At 48.4% G+C, this 22,595-nt stretch overlaps 1 long non-coding RNA gene across 11 annotated transcripts in view; it reads right to left on the bottom strand.

Moving 5' to 3' along the window:
• The window catches only part of LOC108591664 (uncharacterized), a 54,853-nt gene extending 32,262 nt beyond the window's left edge, over nucleotides 1–22,591 (bottom strand). For 5 of the 11 annotated variants that reach the window (XR_013535143.1, XR_013535144.1, XR_008481259.2 and 2 more), the window contains exons 1-3: nucleotides 13,670–22,591; nucleotides 6,070–6,160; nucleotides 5,396–5,549 (exon numbers count right to left, since the gene is read on the bottom strand). This is a non-coding gene — a long non-coding RNA (uncharacterized LOC108591664). Of the gene's footprint in view, nucleotides 1–5,395; nucleotides 5,550–6,069; nucleotides 6,161–7,341; nucleotides 7,663–13,505; nucleotides 13,621–13,669 lie in introns of those variants that run through there. The other 6 variants (XR_004742847.3, XR_013535147.1, XR_008481258.2 and 3 more) reach the window with 3 other exon arrangements.
• Nucleotides 22,592–22,595: the final 4 nt, after the last annotated feature.

A 22,595-nucleotide genomic window follows, 5' to 3' on the forward strand; every position in this document is an offset into this window, starting at 1 on the left:
GGGGCTCCTCCGCTGGGAATCTCCTGGTCCGTGAGCAACAAAAATTCGTCTGAAAGTGTGGCATCTTCTTGTTCTCTGAGCTTTCATTGGGAGCCACAATCCTGAGCTGCTAGCGATCAGCCATCTTGGATCTCTCTCCAAGAGATCAGCCATCTTGGATCTCTCTCTTGGATCTGAGTTCTTGGGTTGAAGAACTGCCTGACCACTTAAGCTGGGACATGGATCTTCTGCCCTGTGTGTTTTTGGTCCTCAGGCTTTCAGACTGGACTGGAATTCACACCATTGGCTCTCCAGCTCTCAGGCCTTTGAACTACAATACCAGCCTTTCTGAATCTCCAGCTTTCAGATGGCACATGGTAGGACTTCTCAGCCCCCATGATCATGTGAGACAATGCCTTATAATAAATCTCTTTGTTCTAGATATTTATCTGGAAATATATTTATTCATATAACTCTTATAGTCATAATTTATATTTATATAATTTATTATATTTTTAAATATATATTATATATAACAGCACCAATTGAAGATACATATTTGTATTTGTATCTCCACTATCCTATTGGTTCTGTTTCTTTGGAGAACCCTGACTACTGTACCAAGCATAGTAGCATTCTGGGTAGCCCACAGTATCCCAGGGTGATCACTGACATACATGCTACCACTGATCCTTTACTGGCCTCACTTTTTCCTCTCTTTTCTTCCTTTCTTCCTTATCAAATATTTATGACATGGAATTACTTATACTCAGAGATAGGGCCAAGCTTGTCTCCCACAAAGATGAAAGAGTCACACATACTCACCTCAAAGATGCTCCTGAAAGGAAACCAAAACAGATTCAGAACTTGAATAGGAAGCAGGAAAGAATCAGTGTTAAAGTATATTTCTCAAAATACAAATCACCTAGGGTGGGAGTGGGGGCTTGTGGAATTGCAGATTCTCAGGTCCTTCCCAGATGGACTGAATCAAAACATTAGAGATGGGTCTTGAGTTCAACATTTTAATCAAACTTGCATATTTTTTTTTGCTTGTGGTTGCACACAAGTTTGAGAACCAATGCCACAGATATTTAGGAACAAGGACACATGAAGGAGCTGAATTTTAGGAAGCTAAGTCCAGCAGTTTATGTAATATGCACTAAGGGGAGGGAGTGCTGGACACCTGGAGAAGATAAAAGAAGGATGGAGGCACTTGCAATAATCCAGTGTGAGGGCAGAGCCTGGAGGCAGGTCTTGTAGAAGCAAAGCCTGAGACAGGGGTGTGGGTGCCCATGATTAGAGGGAGGACTCAGGAGGAAGAGAGGGACGGAAGCAGAACAGGTCAGGGAAGGAGTGAGATGGCTTCACACCGGCTGCAGTCACACCCCAGCCTGGCCTCACTGGGGGCTCTGGAGCAGGGGCTGCGCTGTAGCATTGATCCACCTTGACTCACAGGCACCAAGTTGATAAAATGGCTATTTCCAGCCAGCACACACAACAGCTAGGAGTGCAACCACACAGTAACATGAATTGGGCAGGACACCTGCAGAGTTATAATACATCAGCCCTGGAACAACACATACCCCTTCAAATTTACTGACAGGCCAAGTTTCAAGCCAAAAATACAATCCCCAAAAGGGTGTCAGTGGCTGGTCAAGGGAGGTATTATTTGCATTAGAAGGAGAAAAGGAATCAGTCCCTAGAGAAGATGCTACTTCTTCAGAATGTGGTGATTTTGTTTGCAAGGATTTTTATTGGTGTTTTTTCTAAGCAAAGTTTACTGGAAAATGCTACAAGAGACCCATGGCAGGGACTGTGGAAAGGAAGAAGGAAGAATTGACTCATGCTGATATTTTACACGTGACTGGCTGGAAAGATAACGGTATCAGTAACGGAAATGGACCACATTCAAGTCTTCTTTTCTGCTTCTCAAATGTTCCTAGAGCCACATCTAAGCAACCAAGGTCTTTCACAAGGGACACAATCTTGAGATCATCAACTCGACTTCCTCTCCCAGTAGCTTCATTAAAAATCACAACAGAATGCTGACAAACCCCCATTACTTCCCAATATAAATGTTAAAACTGCAAGAATCAACCTCTTCACTTTGACATAAACTTCCAGACCTCAAATCTCAGCTGTTTGGGGTAAAGGTGAGCTATTGACACTTGCACAAACCTTTGCCTGGCAGAAAAATTTTAAGTAATCTCTAAAGAATCATTTGAATAAAATGCCAGACCCAGGAAGAAAGAATTATTTCACTCACCACCAGCAGTAATGTCTCCCTCAATCATCTATCCACACACGTCTAGGCTCATCCCTTTTTGGTTTGGAACTGGTCAGGTGTGCAAGGTGAAGGCATGACAAGTCGCTTCAGGAAAAGAAAGGTGTGCAGGCTGAGGTAGGCAGATGGGCTCTGATCTTTATCCCCAGCGGATCCATCGCAGAGCACAAGAACAGCACAGCTCTTTGAGTAACTGGTTTCCATGTAAGCAATACACGACGTGTCACAGACATTCGGCCTCCACTGGGAATTCTTCTGCATTGCTCATTTACAAAACAAGATCCTCTTTAAGACTGGTTGGTGCTTCTTGGTCAATACGAAGAGCATCAGCCCTATCCTCTAACCCTTGAGGGTTTTCATTTAAATCAATCATGACCACCCACTATTATAAAACAGCCTTACTATATCTTGAGTAAAACGCCACTTTTACAACCCTTGGTCTCTACTTTATATTTTTATTATGAGCTTTTCAGATCCTCCTGATATAGATTTAACTTACAATGGTCAATGAAAACCAATACACATGAATAAAGACAAGAACAATTCAGAACCCAGATGTCATTTGGCTTTGGCTCCGTCCAATGCCAGCTGAGTCCATTTTTCTTGTCCTAATTTCTCTGCTAAACGAGTCCCTGAAACTTGTTGCAGAGACATGAATAAAATGCATGATTCAGGCTTCCCATCTCCTTTACCTCCTGCCTTATGGAACCAGAAACCCCTTTTGTCCTCCATCAATCCCTGGCTGAATAATATTCCCACCTGCATGCACCAATCTTTGCTGAGGGCTTTGGGGGTCCCAGACGTGACCAGCTTCACCCTTTTATGCATGTTTGCTTTATTGCTTAATGTTATGACTTAATGCTACTTAATGGAAACTCTGGCTGGTGGGTCTGCAGAGCAATGCTTCAGAAAGGGGTCTTGATGGATCATCACCAAATGCTACAGGACTAGGGCTGGGGCTAAGGAGCCTCATCCAGCCAGGAAGTCCAGGTAGCCCTACCTACCCTGTTTCTCCTGAGTCTCTCCACTCAGGCCTGAGACTGACCAGTTGCTGTGGCAAGCGTGTCATCATTGCATCCCATCTCTCCAGTGACATCAGGCCTCAGTTCTTTTTATTTTTTTAATTGAGATTGGGTCTCACTATGTTACCCAGGCTGCCCTCCAACTCCTGGGCTCAAGCAATCCTCCCACCTCAGCCTCAGCCTCTCTAGTAGCTGGAACTGCAGGAATGCACTACCATCTCTGGCTCAAGACCTCAGTTCTTGGAATGGGAGGAGTCTGGAAAGCGGAAAAGGTCCCAACCACTGCCCTTTCCTGGAAGTGCAACTGAAGCCCTCCCCTCCACCTTATTCTTCAAAATGTTCCCCTAATTCTTCCCAGTAATTTCCCCCTAGGAATCATCAATGTGTTTTGTGCTACTCCCAGTACTTAAATCACTTGGTATCCCCAGTGTAAGCTCTGATCCATAGTACCCCTCAATCCTCCTGAGCTCCACTGAGCCCTAAAAGTCACTCTATTTTCCATCCAATTTGCCATTTTCATTTTCCCCTCCTACTAGAAGTATAATAAATTCTAATATTTAACAGATACAGAAGAACCTATAAAAGAGCAATATGGAGTTAGCATATTGGCTATTGGCTGATATAAACAACACAAGGAACCCTCAGAAAAACATGAGGTATGATGTGATCGTAATGGGTGTCGCCTACAAAGAGCTTTCTCTAAGCCAGGTGCATAACACCTCGGGCGCCTTTGCTTCTCCTTATACTCATTCACCCCTCCAAGGGCAGCTGGGCCAGTCATTCCTGAGGCTTTGCCTTCCATCTGCAATCAGATCCCCAGATGTACACCTTTGCCCCCAATCTCACTCATGCTCCAGCCCCAGTCCCAAACGGCCTTCTCTATCTGACATCCCATAACCAACTGCTGCGGCACAGCATTCCAGATTCACACCCACCTCTCCCCCAGTCATCCGCTTCTGCATTCCCCAGTCCATCACTATGGATGGAATTATCCAAGGAAAAACTCTGGATTCCTTCTTATTCTTCTCTCTCCCCACCACCTGCAATTAGTCTCCAAGTCTTGGGGACTCTTTGAATAATATGTAACCCATACCTTCAGTGCTACTGCATTCAAGAGAGCCTTGTACTTGTCTTCAACTGGTCCTCTTGTCTACATCCAGCACCCCCAAGCCCCCTCCACAGTGCTAGGACTCATGGGGCCATGTAGCTGGTGGCAAATGTAACTTCCAAGGACAGCCCCTCAATCTGTATCCCATCTGACATGCTCTTCATAGAGTGTGATGTCAACATTCCTCCCACCGAGATGGGGGTCTGTGTAGAGCAGAACCTGATTACCATCCCAAATGGCATGCAGCAGAAGGGATGCTGTGTGACGACTGAGGCCTGGTCATGCTAGGGGACATACAGTGCCCACTGGGCTCACTTGTAGGCTCTTTCCCTCTCACTCCATCTGTTTCCATGTGACCCCCGCATCGCGTCTACAGCTCTAGAACCCAGCTTCACACTCTGAAGAATCCCAGTAAAGGACCCTGGAGATCTGCAAGGAGCCAGCATCAAGTGAGAGAAGCCTCTGGCTGCTGAGTCATTCCTGCCTGCTAGCTGAGGCCACACATGTCCTGGAGCTGAGACAAACCATCTCTGCCCTTTTCTGTCTAAATCTCTGAGCCACAGAACTTGTGAGCATAAGGAATGGTTATTTTTTTGCTCTTGTTGTGGGGCAATTTGTTTATAGCCCATAGTACCTGGAGCCTAATTCAGCTGCATTAAACCCTTCTCCAACCCATCTTCCCAGGATGATGCTGCAGTTGGGCTGCCCAGGCCCTCCACAGAGTGACCCCTGCCCACCTGCCCTGCCCTAGCTCTAGCAGCAACTCACCTCTGTCCCTGGCGTGTTCCTCCAATAAACCAGCTGCAGGTCTCCACACCACAGGCCTTCTGAGCCTCAGTTCCTGGCTCCTTCCCCTTCCCTCCACCCTGCTACTGGGAGAGGAGACCCAGTCCAGGAGTCACCTCCTTCTTGACTATGTCCTCTTAATCCCCCCATACATGTGCCCACATGCCCATAAACACATGCACATGCACACACATGTCCATATACCCATGTACATACCTGGTCATGCTAGGGGACATACAGTGCCCACTGGGCTCACTTGCAGGCTCTTTCCCTCTCACTCCATCTGTTTCTGTGTGACCCCCGCGTCGCGTCTACAGCTCTAGAACCCAGCTTCACACTCTGAAGAATCCCAGTAAAGGACCCTGGAGATCTGCAAGGAGCCAGCATCAACAACCAGCAAGTGAGAGAAGCCATGTACATACACAAACACATACACATGCCCACTTGCTCAAGCACACACATACACATGCATTCACACACATGCCCATATGCCTATGCACACATACGCTCATTTGCTCATGCACACAAACACATGCTCATATGCCCAAGCACACACACAAACATGCACTCACACATAAGCCTATATGCCTGTGCACACACACTCACACACATGCCCATATGCCCATGCACACACACACGTCCATTTGCTCATGCACATGTGCATGTGTGTGCGTGCATGGGCATATGGACTTGTGAGCATATGGGCATGTGCGCACACACACACACACCCATATACCCATGCATACTCATACATGCCCATAAGCCCATGAGCACAGTCTCACACACATGCTCATACACCTAGGTGCATACACATGTGCACACTCACACACATGCCCATAGTTACACACACACACACACATACACACACATGCCCACAGGCCCATACTTACTCAGCTGCACTGTTGGGGTCCAGCACATCTGCGGGGGGACTACCGACCTGCAGGAGTCCCCGAGACCGCCAACGTAGATGTCTCGTTCAACCTGAGGGAGAGAGTGCGCGGAAATGAAAGAAAAGAGAAAAGCGGAGTCTGGAGGGCTGGCTTAGGCTATGTCCAAGCAGCAATTTTATTTTTGCAATACGTTTCAATATATACTTTTCTGAAGTCAAAGTTGTTTACACCAGATAAACGTACTTAAGTTACAGTAAGCAAGTTACGCCCAGTAAGTTAATCCCATTAAGTAGGTTATGCCCAGTCAGTAGGTTACTTCCAGTAAGTAGGTTACGCCCAATAGGTCAAGGTAAGTAAGTTACAGTCACGCCCTGTAAGCTATGGTAAGTTACAGTTACACCCAGTAAGTTACGGTAAGTAAGTTACCAAGTGTAAATACTTAAGTTAATATTTTACAATGAAGGTAACAAGGGTCCAAAATGAACACAATCAAGCAATAAACCATAAGGAGCTGAAAGTGGACATAATGCCTCCCAAGTCCTCATATCCATAAAGTAATGTCTGTTAATTATTTAGAATAACATAGTCCCTCTCTCGGTTTCTGCTTTCCCTCAGCTCAACTCCCCCAACGGGGGATCTGTGTCCAGGCTCAAGCTCACCATATGGCGAGGCCCATTTCCCAGGGGCCTCACACGGGAGCAATCCCCACAGATTCCCTCACTGCACCACGTGGCTCTTGGAGGGTGGGAGTGGTGGCTGGTATGCCTGCACTGAGCAGGTTGCACATGGCAGGGGGTACATCCTGCAGGGTTTCAGGAATGGACGAATGCACACTTACTTCTATGTCTCACTCTGTGATTGCACTTCGACTTTTAAATCCACCCACTTCCTCTACAGGGTGGGAGAGTTCATCTCATGAACCTTGGAATCAGACCTACCATATCCTCCCTCCAGCTCACCTCTACAACCCCAAAACTGCCAACATCAGCTCTTGGAACTCTATATGGGGATGATCTGGCCCTCAGTATCTGCTAGGTACATGGCAAGAGGTACTGGGAGAGGGGCTGAAACCTCAGGAGTGGCCCTCAGCCCATGACAGATGAGAAGTTGGCTAGTCAATGTCCAGCGTTTCTGTGTCTGAGGGGCGTGCTACACTCTCTCCCAGAGCCTCTCAGTGGGATGAGCCCAAGGAGGTCACACAGGTTGCCTGCTCATTAGACACCCCCAGTTGCCTTCTTTTTTTTTTTTTTTTTATTTGAGATGGAGTCTCACCGATACCAAGGCTGGAGTGCAGTGGCACGATCATGGTTCACTGAAACCTCTGCCTCCTGGGTTCCAGCAATTCTTCTGCCTCTGCCTCCCAAGTAGCTAGGATTACAGGCGCGAACCACCACACCCTCTAATTTTTGTATTTTTAATATAGATAGGGTTTCACCATGTTGGCCGGGCTGGTCTCAAACTCTTGACCTCAGGTGATCTGCCCACCTTGGCCTCCCAAAGTGTTGGAATTACAGGCATGAGCCACCATTCCCGGCCGGCCTTCTTTCCCTTCCCTGTCTGCTTTCCCTCTCCCTGCACTGCAAAATGAAGGTCAGGGAATGCATTCTGAGTTCAGGAAGTTCATTCTTAGGTCAGGGAGTTCATTCTGAGGTCACGGAGTTCATTCTGAGGTCAAGGGTCCACTCTGAGGTCAGAAAGTTCATTCTTAAGACAAGAAGTTCATTCTGAGGTCAGGCAATTCATTCTTAGATTGAGGAGTTTATTCTTAGGTCAGAGGATTCATTCTTTGGTCAGGACATTTATTCTTAGGTTGAAGAGTCTATTTTTAGGTTAAGGAATCAATTATTGGGTCGGGGGTTCAATCTTAGGTTGGGGGTTCATTCTTAAGTCAGGGGGGTCCATTCTGAGGTCAGAGAGTCTATTCTGAGGTCAGGAAATACATTCTGAAATCAAAAAGTTCATTCTTAGGTCCAGGAATTCATACTGAGATCAGAGAGTTTATTCTAAGGTTGAGGAGTCCATCCAGAGGTGGGAGGTCTTATTCTTAGGTCAGGGAGTCCATTCTGACATCAGGAAGGCCTGACCTAAAGCAGTGTTTAACTGGAATCCCAGTGTGGCCACTTAATAGCTGAGTGGACTTGAGCAAGCCAGGACCTCCAAGTCCACATGATGACGCCATCGGGTAAGCTCATACCCTGGGCAAATCCCACACTACTCAGCACCTGCTCTGCAGCAGAGATACTGAGAGTGCCTGTGTGTGGTGGATGCTCAGTGCTCCATCCAGATCGTGCTCAAGGGCCAGGGTACTCCTTTCCCCACTGAGGGCTGAGCCCCAAGGATTCTGTCCCCACTGGTCTAATGAGCAGCCTATGGCAGGGACACGGGGAGCCCTTGCCTCAACGCCGCATGTTTCCAAAGCTCCAGGCTCCCAGGGGCCAGTGGAGGCCTCTGTTCCAGCATCAAAGCCTCAGTGCTCCCTTACCATGAGCACACACTCACACACCTACAAAACCCCTCCCCCATGAACCCCGACATGCAAATCTCCATCTCAGTGTCTGTTTCTAGGGGACCCAACCTGATACGTACTTCACAATGTTGCTGTGATGATCAAGAGAGAATAATCATAAACAGCAAAATGGTAAAACATTAGCAGTGGTCGGAGTAGCATTTTGTTATCATCAACACTTTCTCTTCTTTTTTTCTTGAGATGGAGTTTCGCTCTTGTTACCCAGGCTGGAGTGCAATGGCGTGATCTCGGCTCACCGCAACCTCCGCCTCCTGGAATCAGGCAATTCTCCTGCCTCAGCCTCTTGAGTAGCTGGGATTACAGGCACGCACCACCGTGCCCAGCTAATTTTTGTATTTTTAATAGAGACGGGGTTTCACCATGTTGGCCAGGATGGTCTCGATCTCTTGACCTCATGAACCACCCGCCTCAGCCTCCCGAAGTGCTGGGGTTACAGGTGTGAGCCACCGCACCCGGCTTATTGTCAACACTTTCATCATCAGGGTTTTATGGCCTGGACTCTGGCCTGTGGGTCTCAACTCTCCCATGGCCTCCTGCAGCCCTCTCTCCCCTACCCCTCCATAACACATAGCTTTATAAATTAAAAAATCCCTAATGGTCCCCAAACTGGTTGTGGCTCCCCAGTGTTTGGGGGATTTCAGAGGGGCCAGGGAACAGTTTGGCCTCTACAGCCACTTCCAAATTTCACTTTTGGCTTGTTCATGCTGTGCTGATGCTTCAGGAGTTGACTCTCAAGTAGCTACCAGCCACCAAAGTGGCACAGGCTGGCCTGAGGGTCACAAGCAGACCCACTGGACCATGAGTAACAGAGGTGAGCCGGATGCTTGGCTTCTCCTCACACTTCAGACCTGCTAAGGTAGGCCAGGGTGTGGGCACGCTGAAAGAACACTCTTGTTTTCAGTCTCTTTTAACTGGTGATGCCAAGAAGAAACTTTAAACAACAAAAACAAAACAAAACAAAACTGGCCAGGCACAGTGGCTCACCCCTGCAATCCAGCACTTTGGGAGGCTGAGGCAAGTGGATCACTTGAGGTCAGGAGTTCAAGACCAGCCTGGCCAACATAGTGAAATCCCATCTCTACTAAAAATACAAAAATTAACTGGGCATGGTGGCAGGTGCCTGTACTCCCAGCTACTCAGGAGTCGGAGACAAGAGAATCACTTCAACCCGGGAGGTAGAAGTTGCAGCGAGCTGAGATTGTGCCACTGCACTCCAGCCTGGGCAACAAGAGCGAGACGCTGTGTCAAAAATAAATAAATAAATAAATGAGCTGGGCCAATGTGTAGTTTGAGGCAGTATTTCTCTGAGCCCTTTATACTCTATGGATAAAATCTCCTGATGAGTGGCCCCCACATAAAATCTCCTGATAAGCGGCCCCCACGAGTGGTCCAGATGAGGCAGAGCCTGGAGGCAGGGAACCTATGGCTGTTTCACACTGACTTCCTAGAACTAAATTGAAAGGAAAACCCTAACTTTCCACACCTAAGTAACAAAAGGATCAGAAACTACTTCCTTTGCAAACCACCTTTTCTGTGCAGCAGGTGGAAAATTAAAAGTACCTCTGATGGGTTGCTTTCTGCAGCCACAATGCAGATGATGTCTGCATAGGAGGGTGACCTCTGATTGGTCAGACTGACTGCAGGCTGCCTCTGATTGGTCAGACTAACTGCAGGCCGCCGCTGAGTGGTCAGACTGACTGCAGGCCGCCTCTGAGTGGTCAGACTGACTGCAGGTCGCCTCTGACTGGTCAGACTGACTGCAGGCCGCCTCTGAGTGGTCAGACTGACTGCAGGCCGCCTCTGATTGGTCAGACTGACTGCAGGCTACCTCTGATTGGTCAGACTGACTGCAGGCCGCCTCTGATTGGTCAGACTGACTGCAGGCCGCCACTTCATTGAACGGGTGAACACCAAGTGGCCAATGGGAAACCTCTAAGGGGCATTTGGACTCTGTAGGTTCCATACCCTGGCCCTTGAGCTCCTGCTCTGCCCGTTCCCACACCATGGAGTGTATTGTCATTTTCAGTAAATCTGTTTTTGTTCTTTCGTTGCTTCATTCTTTCCTTGCTTTGCTGTGTGTTTTGTCCAATTCTTTGCTCAAAACGCCAAGAACCTGGACAACTTGCAGTCAAGACCAAGACCCTCCTCTGGTAACACAGATACTTCACAGCTACTGAGGGATGCTATGGAGCTTCCTGGGGCCAGGGTCCTTGTTGGATCCACAACTTCCCTAGTGGCCCCAGCACTCTGTGACCCTCCACATGGCAGCCTCCTCCCAGGAGAGACTTGTAGACTGCATTAGCTTCATGCCAGCCCACTGTGTGTCTGCTCATACAGCATGATGGCTGAGTTACTTACACAAAGCCTCTGCTCCCCATGGGCCGGAATGCCCTTGGAAGAGGAGCACCAGCGTGCCCCAGGTCAAACACAGGGCAGCAACCTCATTAATCTCATCCTCAAGGTCTTTGCTTCTCTCGTCTGGGACTTCTTCCACCCAAATCTAGCCTCACTGCTAGATCCTGAGAAGACACCATTTCTGCACTCCACAGAGCCCTTCCAGCACGTTATTTTTCCTCCAAACTGCTGCGGTGGCTTTGGTTTGGCCTGCTCACCCAGCACTCTGTCCTTTACCTGGGATCTGACTTAACTCTACTAGTCACAGAGGTGGTTGCAAGAAGGGGCTTACCAATTAAACTATTTCTCGCATTGTCACAGCTTAGTGCCTGCTGCAGCTCTGGCTGCATAATGAATATGCATTTGCAAAGGGCACAGCGGAGCCAGCTGAAGACCCATCATTGCACGTCTGACAACTGATGTTTGCTGTCACTGGGGCCTCACTCAGCTCCTCCCTGAATAAGCCTGTCCATATCCTCTTTCCAGCTGGCCTAGCCCACGTTCCTCACAGCATGGTAGCTGCATTCAAGGGTGAGCAGAAAGAGAGAGAGACAGAGGTCTGGGGAGCTGGGGAGAGAGAGAGGGAAAACAAAAGGAGAGGGGGTGAGCACAGCTGAGCTGGGTGGAAGCCACATCACTTTCTATGACCCAGCCTGGGAACTCCTGTCTGCCCAGATTCAAGGGGAGGAACATAGACACCACCTCTCAGTGAGAGTAATGTCAGTCACATTGTTAGAGCAGGAGGTCTGGGAGATCTACAACTGTGCAGACACCTTTGGGCAATGGAATCTGCCACCTGTGACCTGCACTCAGTGCCTACCTGAAGGTAGGTGCCGTGGGTGCCTCAAGTCATAGCAATCCTTTGATCTCGACAAAGCCGTGAGGCAGGGTAACTAACTTGCCCAAGATCATGCAGCTGGTAAGTGGCAGAGCCAGGATTTGAACCCAGGATGCTCAGCTCCAGAGGTTTCTATGGATTTGGGCCCGTTCTCATAAATTTTGAGAGGTAATTGCATTCCTTATGTATAAAAGGCAATGAGCCAAAAAGGACAATAGAAGAACAGAATACTAGAAAAATGGACCAGTGAGGAACATGAGATCATGAAAGTAATCTTAGAAAATAAAGATATAATTGGCAAGATAAGATACAAAATAAGTCAGTAGAAAGGATACAAAATAAAGTTGTTTGTTTGTTCTTAATTCCCAGGGCATAGGCAAAAAGAAAAAAAAAATGAGAGAGAGGGGCCAAAATTGCAAGAACAAAAGAAAGAGAAGAGAAAGTAAATGGGAGAAAGCCATCCAAAAAAAATAATAAACTACCATTTCCAGAGGGTGAAGGAAAGGAAGGATCATCAGGGAATGACTCCAGGGGTAAAGGGCCTTTCAAGCAATGAGGGGTGTTTGGAAAGGCAGACCCACCAGACGATGTGATCAAGGCACATTATTTCGTTAACAGCAAAAGCAACAAGTATAAAAACAACTAGGAACTCCAAGAAAACTAAGATCCTTCAAGATACAGCCAAATCCTCACCCCCCTGAGTGCCCTCCAGGGGCCCACAGCCGGGAGCAGGAATGGAAACTGGGGATGTTCCACCTGGGATGACCCTCTGATGTCACAGAAGGGGAGGGACCATGGGGAGGGGCAGGATCTTCTCAATGACCCAGCCCTCACTGGTCCTAGGCACTGGCTGCCAAGAAAGGGCTGCCCGGGGCCCTGTGCCGGCACCCTGAGCTGATCCCCCACCCTCCATCGGGCTCGTCCCATCATACACTGTGCATTCATCATCTCGGAACCATCCCAGGACAAAGTGCCAAAGCCAGCTAGCCATTAGTGAGGGAATCTGTGAGGATCGCTCCCGTGTGAGGCCCCTAGGAAATGGGCCTCGCCATACGGTGAGCTTGAGCCTGGACATAGATCCCTGGTTGGGGGAGTCGAGCTGAGGGAAAGCAGGAACCGAGAGAGGAACTATATGTTATTCTAAATAATTAACAGACATTACTTTATGGATATGAGGACTTGGGAGGCATTGTGACCACTTTTGGCTCCTTATGGTTTATTGTTGATTGTGTTCATTTTGGACCCTTGTTACCTTCATTGTAAAATATTAACTTAAGTATTTACACTTGGTAACTTACTTACCGTAGCTTATAGGGCATGACTGTAACTTACTTACCTTGACCTATTGGGCGTAACCTACTTACTGGAAGTAACCTACTTACTGGGCATAACTTAGTGGGCGTAACTTGCTTACTGTAACTTAAGTACGTTGATCTGGCGTAAACAACTTTGACTTCAGAAAAGTATATAAGGAAACATATTGCAAAATTAAAATCGCTGCTTGGACATAGCCTAAGCCAGCCCTCCAGACTCCACTTTTCTCTTTTCTTTCACTTCCGCGCACTCTCTCCCTCAGGTTGAACCAGACATCTACGCTGGCGGTCTCGGGGACTCCTGCAGGTCGGTAGTCCCCCGGCAGACGGGCCAGACCCCAACACATTAGTCCATAATGCTCACCAGGAAGCATTTTTGAGACAGCACCTCAGAAATTTGAAACAGCACCAAACTAAAAGCTGTGCCGCTTTAGAGAGGCAGAGACATCTACCTTCCTGAGCGGTTTCTAAAATCTCCTAGGGAAAAACAAAAAGTCTCTCTAAGCAACCTTGGACTTTTTGACATACCAAACGTTCCATAGAGGGAAGAACACTGGTTTCTTGATCGGAAAAGAGGCAGCACAGCGGCGCTTGTCAAAGGCTAGATCGCCCTCGTGTGGCTGCTTCTGTGAATGGCAATTCAGAATCGAAGAGTAAGATCAGACAACTTCAAAAACAGGAAAACTGGCTAGGCGTGGTGGCTCACGCCTGTAATCCCAGCATTTTGGGAAGCCGAGGCAGGCAGATCATCTGAGATCAGGAATTTGAGACCAGTCTGGCCAACACAGTGAAACCCCATCTCCACTAAAAACACAAAAATTAGCCGGCATGGCGGCACATGCCGGTAGTCTCAGCTACTCAGAGGCTTAGGCACGAGAATTGCCTGAATCCAGGAAGAGGTTGCAGTGAACCTAGATCTTGCCACTGCACTCCAGCCTGGGTGACAAAGCAACACTCTGTCAAAAAAAAAAAAAAAAAACTAAGCTCAACAGTCAAGCCTGAACTAATTGCGTAAGAGTGTAAAATGATAATTGATTTCATTAAATAAGCTGCGGAGCACTTTCAACCCAGGCTCTTTTATTCTCTAGTTAAGAGCCGTTGTTTTAAAGTGTGGTCCCTGGGCATCCTGGATGCCTGGAAATTGGTTAGAAATGCAAATTCTGGCCTTGCCTGGGTCCTGCTGCAACAGAAACTTAGAAGCTAAGGCTCTGGCACCCTTGTGTTAGCAAGGATTCTGATGCTCCCTCACTTTGAGAACTGAAGTTAGCATTAGATTTGTTACTGCCTGGCAGCAAAAGAGAGCGGATAGCCAAGGCGTTGACCCTTCAAGGGACTAGGAAAACCCATCTGGACATTCTTCAGGAGTTTTAATAGCGACAGAAAGTCCTTTCTTTGCTCCCTGGCTTAGGCAGAGTCCCCAGCGGCAGCCCCTGAGAAAATAATTGCACTACAAGCCATTTATTTGAGATGTGATCCCAGGGGCACCTGTTGGGGTGCAGGGATGTGAGGCAGGCAGGGAGAAGAGAAGCCATCATGGAGCAGCACTGCAGGTGCCTGCGCTCAGTCTCTGGGGAGCACCAAGATGGTGCAGGGTGTGCCTCAGAGGTGTCCTGCTTGAGGAGTTGGAAGCTGGGGTATTTATTCTCCAGTTCCCATCTGTCCTTATTGAGGTACACTCTTCGGTGTTAACTCTGGGCATTCCTGCCCTGACCTTGGTAAGGTCCAAGACTGTGGCCAGAAAACCCTGGTCTGGAAAGCAGTGAAGAGGGCCCCTCACTGCCTGCTCCACTCAGCTTTCCCAGGCTGCAAGGGGAGAGGGAAAATGCTTGCCATCCACTTCTGAGTCCCAAGACTGATTCCTTATTCAAAGCCCACTCATCAATCAAGGCCTCTCTCAAGTCCCATCTTTGCCAAGCACCTCAGCGTCTCCCAATTGGGAGTGGCCTCTCTTCACACACAGAGCAGCCCTCAGATCCATGCATCACCCAAATGTCTCTGCTGACGCTGGACACACCAGGGCCTCGCCCTGAGCCCACACAGCCTGGCTGCCCCCACCTCAAGACGCTTCCACTGATGACGAACACTGCGGAGAGAGCGAGAAATGAATGCCACAAAAGGGGCACAGGAATGTTCAGGGAGGAGGAACACCGCAGACCTTTCCGGAAAGTGGGCATGGCTTTAAAGAGAAGGTGGTATCTGAGCCAGTCCCTGAAGGATGGCGGGAATGTGTGCAGAAACGGGGCAAGGTCCTCAAGGCAGAGAGGGCAGCCTGAGGGCTGGAGCAAGCGCCACGGATTCCGCGTGGCCGAAACGTGGGACAGATAGAGAATGGTGGAAACTCAGCTCCTGTCTCATTATGAAGGGCCTCGGGCCTGGTACCCTAGTCTGGGACATGCTGCAGAGTGACAGCTGTGCCCAGCCAAGTCCCTTTGAGGAGGATGTGTGGATTCAGGATCAGAAAAGCCAGTACCCGGTTAAGAGAGGAAGAGAAGATGGGAGTGGAGTTGGGGTAATCGCGACACAAGACAGAAGCTGCACCCACTACTCAGGCATCGCTCAGCTATCCATATGCCAGCATTAGGAAGCAGGTACCCCGATTTTACAGACTCAGAGGGTTCTATCATTCACAGGAGGTCACGCAAGTCTATCTGGATCCAACTTCACGTGATCTTTCTGCTCTGTCCACCTGGATTGTTCAAATGGCCCCAGAGAAAGACAGGTGAGCCCAGACTCCAGCCCCACAGTAGGAAGTGCAGGGGTCTGAGGGACTCAGCAAGGCTGAAATAAGTATGAGCCTCAGAGCGTGAGAGGAATGGCTGGTCCCTGCCCTCAGTCCTGAGTCAGGAAGAAAGGACAGAGACGCTGGCCCCAGCCCTCAGCACTCAGTCAGGAGAAAGGAACATACAGCAGCTGGGAGACAAAGCAACTAGCAGCAGAGGAACCCAGTGGCCATGAAGTCACAAAAGTCACCTCCAGCCACTTGGACCACAGGACACACCTTTGGGCAGTTGGCATGTCAACTGAGCCTCGAGGAAAGAGAATATTTTTCTGTTTAATAATTTATTGAGGTGAAGTTCAACATAAAATGGACTATTTTAAAGCAAACAGTTCAGTGGTATTTGGTAGTTTCACAATATTGTCCGACCTCTATCAGTTCCAGGACATTTCCATGATTCAAAAGCCTGGTGTCCAGGACAGTGCTTCCCATTCCTCCTTGCCCACAGCCCCTGGCAAACACCAATTGGCATTCTCTCTCTGCAGATTCACCCACTCTAGATATTCCACGGAACTGGAATCTTACAACACGTGACTTTTGTGTCTGGCTTCTTTCACTCAGCATGTTTTCAAGGTTCATCTACATTGCAATATGTATCAGTACTTCTCATGTATGTATTTATTGATTTTAGAAATGGGGTCTCTGTTGCCCAGTGGCATGATCATTGCCTACTTCAGCCTTCAACTCCTAAGCTCTAGAGATCCTCCTGCATTATCTTCCCAAAGAGCTAGTACTATAGGTGTGACCCACCACACCTGGCAATTATTTTATCTATTTATTTTTAATTTATTTTTTTCTTAAGGATGTTGAATATTGGCCCCTACTCCCTTCTAGCTTGTAGGGTTTCTGCCGAGATACATATATTTTTTTATTTTTGTGGAGCCTAGGTCTCATGATGTTGCCCAGGCTGGTGTGGAACTCCTGGCCTCAATTGATCCTCCTGCCTCAGCCTCTCAAAGCACTAGGATTACAGGGATGAGCCACCACACCTAGCCAGTGCTTCATTTTTCATGGCTGAATAGTACTCCACTGTATGGATATACCACATTTTGTTTTTTCATTCATCCATTGGACATTTGGATTGTTTCAATTGTTGGCTATAATGAACAATCATGAATATGCCTCTGTATACCTATTTTCAATTCTTTTGGGTATTTACCTAGAAGAATTGCTAGGTCATATGGCAGCTCTAGGTTGAATTTTTTTTTTAATTATTTTTCACAGTGGCTGAACCATATTCCCATAAGCAATGCACAAGGATTCCAATTTCCTCACATTCTCACCAAAATTTGTTCTTTTCCATTTTTTGATTCTGTCATCTTAAGATTGCAGAGTTGGCACCTTATTGGGGTTTTGATTGCAAGTCCAGAGAAGTGCACTCCTGGTAAACAAAGCAGCAAAGGCCATTGTTCCCTTGGGGTCTTGTGTTTGTAAGTGCCATGCCTTCAGCTCGAAGCTCAGCTCATTGAAAGCAGGGATCACACATCTTACCTTTTCTTTGTGTCATCAGCTCTGAGCACCCATGGCTTAATGAGGTTCACAGCCCCTTTCCACTCAGATTTACAGTTGGCCTGCATGGTTGGGTCAATAGGAATAGCCACGTCCAAGGCTATGCCCAAGGTCACCATGGTGTTGCTTGTGAAGGACACTGAATGTGCCGGATCCTCCAGAGGTTGCTTGTGCAGCCTCTTACAATGACTGCTATGATTGACACTTTAGTGCCTGTCTGAGGCTTGCTACTTCCCTTCTCAGAGGGCTCCAGCTGATTTCCAAATGCCTAAGGGGTTTTTTCCAGTTCCTTGGAAGAAAAGATTCTCTGCCCCTCTTGCCAGACAAGAAAATGACACCCTCCCCAGCAGCCCTCAAGTCTCAAGAGTTGTATGTAAATTCCCCACTTCCTACCCCCTCCCTGCTATGTAATGTCACCTTTAAGAGAAAGGCTCCCAGCACACAAGGTGAACAAATTAAAATGTTCACCACCCCCAAAAAAGGGTGGGGTAATTTACGGGGGCAAATGTGGGCAGGGCTGGTGGGAAGGGACTGTGGTCACCAGACTCGTGTGGGGTATCTGGTCTCCCTGGTGATCACGTTCCTTCCTGGGAACATAGACCCTTGAGGCCCTGTCAGCTTGTGCCCTTGGTCACTGGGATCAGGCCATCGACTGTGTTTCCTTGTTCTGACCCATGCTCTTACAGCCACCTGCACCGGCTCACACAGAGAACACAAGCCACTTAGTCCCTGAGAAGTTGGTTCTGGCTGTAGGTGAACTAACTGACACCCCCTCTGGAGTGTGGACTTGTGAGCTTGTTCCTGTGACTGTCCCTGACCAATGGATCCATTTTCAGGGCTCAGGGGAAAGTCAGCCTCAGGACTGCATTGAGTTCTTTAAGGCATCGCTATATAAGGCCTTGAGGCGCCCTATTTTCTTTCTCTTTTCCTTTTGTTTCTGAGACAGTGTCTTGCCTTGCTGACCAGGCTGGAGGGCAATGGCGTGATCTCAGCTCACTGCAACGTCTCCCTCCCAAGTTCAAGCAATTCTTTCCTCAGTCTCCTGAGTAGCTGGGATTACAGGTGCCTGCCACCACGCCTGGCTAATTTTTATATTTTTAGTAGAGATGGGATTTCATCATGTTGGCCAGGCTGGTCTCTAACTCCTGACCTCATGATCCACCCACTTCGGCATCCCAAAGTGCTGGGATACAAGCATGAGCCATCACACCTAGCCAAGGGGCCCTATTTTCAAGTTTCCACTAGCAGCAAGTGGCAAACCCAGGTCACACATAAATTAAAAAGGAGTTATTGCCAGTACTAGGCTATTCCCTGGAGCCTTGGGGCAGGACCACAACGAGGACTTGGAGAAGGAAAGTGATGAGTAAGACTCTGTCTTGCAGAATAGCAGAGCACCGTAAAACTTAGTGGGTTAACACAACCATTATTTTGCTGACAAATCTGCAATTTGGGTGTGGTGTGACAGGGTAGGCTCATTTCTCTCCAAGCCATGCCAGCTGGGTACCCAACCTGGGACCAAGGTGGCTCACACAAGTCACTCACACAACTGGTTACCGAGCACGTGTTGCTGCTGGGTGGCTGAACTGGAGCTGGGCTTTGCTTGCAGCCCAACGCTGCGCTCCAAGGACATGTTGGAGAGCAGCACCGGCTGCATATCCTGTTAGAGGTCAAGCTTGACAGCCATGTAACACCGTTTAGCCCGAGCTCACACAGTCACAAAAGCCTGCCTGATCAAGGGAGGGGCTCAACACCATCTCCTGGTGGGGGGTGGCAAGTAAGGTTCTAGATGAGCACATGCGACCAGAAACTTTTCTGCGGCCATTTTCAGGAAATATAATCTGCCACAGTAAGGCATCAAGGCAATCATTCTCTATAGCTCATTGTGCGCATGTGAGTGTCCATGTGTGCATATGTGTGCACGCATGTCTTACTCCAGCTCTGCCCTCTCTCTCTCCGGTCACATGGCCTTCGCCTCTGCTTCATCCTCTGTGCTCACGGCCTCAGTTCTTCCTGCCTTCTCAGACTCCCCACTCCTTCCTCTGGGAACAGCTCCTCCACTTTACTTCTTTTGAGAAACTTCCTCCCTCGGTGGTTTTGCTGGGACTGTTCCTCAGGCCACTCGTCCCTCCTGGGCAGCAGAGGGGTGGCATGTGACTGAAGTTGAGCCAATCCTGAGAATCTGACTTTAGCAGAGATTCCCAGGTGCTGGTCACTGGTCACAGCTCTGTCAGTTCAACTCAGCCCCTGAAGCACCCACTGCCCAGCTCTTGTTCCCAGACTCAAGGAGCCGCCTTACTAGTGCCTTCTGCAGGCTCTGCAAGCATCCTGTAGTCTTCCATTAAACACTGATAAATATGCATATTTAGTTCCAACCCCACACAGAGGCTTTGCAGCCATCTGACCTTTCCCACAATTTCAGATGGCTGGTGGCTAAGCTGGGAAGAGGCCTGAGATCCAAACCAGAAATGATCCCTACAAGCTTCTCAGACAAATGGCATAACTGCAGGCTGGGCAAACGCTCCAGATGGCGCTTCTTTGATGTACTGCCATTTAATATCTATAGCGTCCACATCCCCATTTTACAGAGGTAGTAACTGAGGGGCAGAGAAGGCAGAGCTCAGATTTTGCAAAACATTATCTGACCTCATAGAGTTTGCTCCTTCAGTGAGCCTCAGAATCTCTTCAAAAGTCAGGTCCCCAATTGACCTCCCAGAAATGCAGCCCCAGCTCACTCTGAACTGGCAGTGGCTCAGATGATCCTGTTAAGGCTGAGAGACAGAGAAAAAACAGAAGTGTTTTTGGTGGCAATGCCTTAGAGTCACAACTGCTTTTCTGTCACTATAGATCAACTGGCTCCAAGTCACGCAGCCTTTCATGGCAAGCAAATGCTGTTAAGATCCGGCTCCAGAGAACCACATTGACAATGAAGGCAAACATCAATCCTGTGTTTACAGACGTAAAGATCCTTAAGTCAAGCTTGTCGTCAGAGCTGCCAAGGACTCTGCATGTGTGACCAGATGTGCCCTTCCTCCCTGGATGGGCTCCACGCTGCACATGGGACCGCTGGCTCCACAGCTGCTTAAACCACTGGGCTCATCTTCAGAAGGTGCCCATGCGATTTGGTGACAAATCCCACCAATTTGCCAATACACTTCTTCCAAGTTTAAAAGCCAGTCACTGGAGGGACTGTTGGCAAGTAAGGAAGCTGCAGTAGAGGCAGATGTCAAAGCATGATCCTGCTTTCTTAACGCTTTCTGGATGCTACTTCTTGCTCGGCCCCGTATGAAGCACTTAGCATGCGTTGTGTCCCTTGCTCCTCACATCAGCCTGAGGAGATGGGTATAACCACTGCCCCATTTATAGAGGAGGCAGCTGAGCCCCAGGGAGGCTCACTTGCCACAGCCACCCTGCTAATGCTTAAGCCACACTAGTCAAGTTGCAAATAACTTTATGTTTATGCCCAATTTTAAATAGTATAAATGATAAAAAGGGATTTCCTGGCTCTTGAAACTGAAAAGTCCAAACTTGAGGGACGAGTTGACTCCCAATAGTCATCAAGAGCCTGATTTCTTCCCAGAATCCCTCAGCAAACACCTCCAGGGTCAGTGTTCATAACTGGGCCTCCCACCACCCTCAGCTGGGCTCAGTGCATACAGTGCCAGTTTTTTGCCCCTTGGAGCTAGGGATGTCTCTGACCCCCAAACTCCAGGATCAAAGGGGAAATAAAATCCAGGTTGCTTCCAAATAGAGCAGGCAGTGAGTGTTGAGGATTGATCATCCCAACTATGCAGTTGAGAAGCAATGATTTGAACCCAGACTTGTCTGTTCATTCAAACAGTATTTATTAAGCCCTTGCTATGGGTCAGGCACAATTTTATATGCTGGAGACACAAACCTAAAAGGACTCTCACAGAAGGGCAGACCCCACAAACCTACAAGGCAGAACAGCTGCCTCTCAGGACTAAAATCTCGGCTTTTTAAAAGGTCTTGGAGGTAGATTAATGTTTTTCTTTTCTACCTACGAATCGACACTGTGACACCAGGATGGTTCTTTGTCTCTCAGCCTCCTTATCTATAAAATCAGAAATAACAGTACCTCCCCCAGTAAGTTATGTGAAAGAAATGAAAGGAGCTTATTATGCAGGAAACTTAAAAGCAGCACAACATCCAAACTACTGAGCATGCAATAAATTACCTCTTTCCCACTTCCATCCCATCCATGCTGATTTAGATTAAGTATAACTGCCCTGGAGTTTATAAAGCCGTTTTAGTTCATAAAGCCCGGAAGATGCTCCTTCGCCCTCTCTGCTCAGCCGCCAACATGTCTTTTAAATAATCCAAACTTTCTAAACTGAAGTGTGTGTGTGTTTGGGGGGAGCGGGGGGGGGGGGGGCATACTAAATAGCCCAGCTGTTTTCAACTTGTCCTGAAATCTGAGACCAAGATTCTCTTAGAAATGCAAGCAAAGGAAGCCGACGGGACACCAAGAAAGCACAGGTCATTTCACCTCGTCTAGCTACATCTAGTCCTCTCCCGGCTTTGCAATTAATTATTCAGCCTCAGACCAGCAGATGGAGCTAACATTTGCGTCTGAAGAAACGAGGTTTTTCATTTAATTTACAAGGTACAGTTTCTCGAGCCTCCACAGTTGTTACATCTTGTTGAACCTGTTTGTATAATTCTGTAAAAAATCCAGTCCCCATTCCAGAACAGTTGAAACGTAGCTAAGGACCCGGAAGAACAGAATCTCAACCCCAGCCAGGCCCGGGTTTCCCGGGGCCCCTCATGCTTCAGGGCAGTGGGGCGCCGCCATCACCGCCCGCCTCCGTCCTCCCCTCGCCCCAGTCCCCTCCCACTTTATATATTTCCCATCTGACTAAAACTGGCTTCCTCCGTGTCCACCAAGACGTCGTCTCTAAATGGCCTAAACTCCCAAGGAGTGCGATCGGCTCAGGCACTCGGACACGCGGATTCCACCGGGCGCGACCGGCGTTGCCCTCGTCATGGCATCGCGGCGCCTCACGTGCTGCCGGACAGAAGGCCTCGGTGGGGTCGGCGGCGGCTGCTGCTGGCCTCGACCGCATTAAGCGGCGACGTTTCACGAACCTTTTAACTGAAATCACTCCAATACAGGCGCATGCGGGACGAGGGGAAAGCTCCTCACCAGAC

This window comes from Callithrix jacchus, chromosome 5 (assembly GCF_049354715.1).
Source record: "Callithrix jacchus isolate 240 chromosome 5, calJac240_pri, whole genome shotgun sequence".
NCBI lineage: Eukaryota > Metazoa > Chordata > Mammalia > Primates > Cebidae > Callithrix > Callithrix jacchus.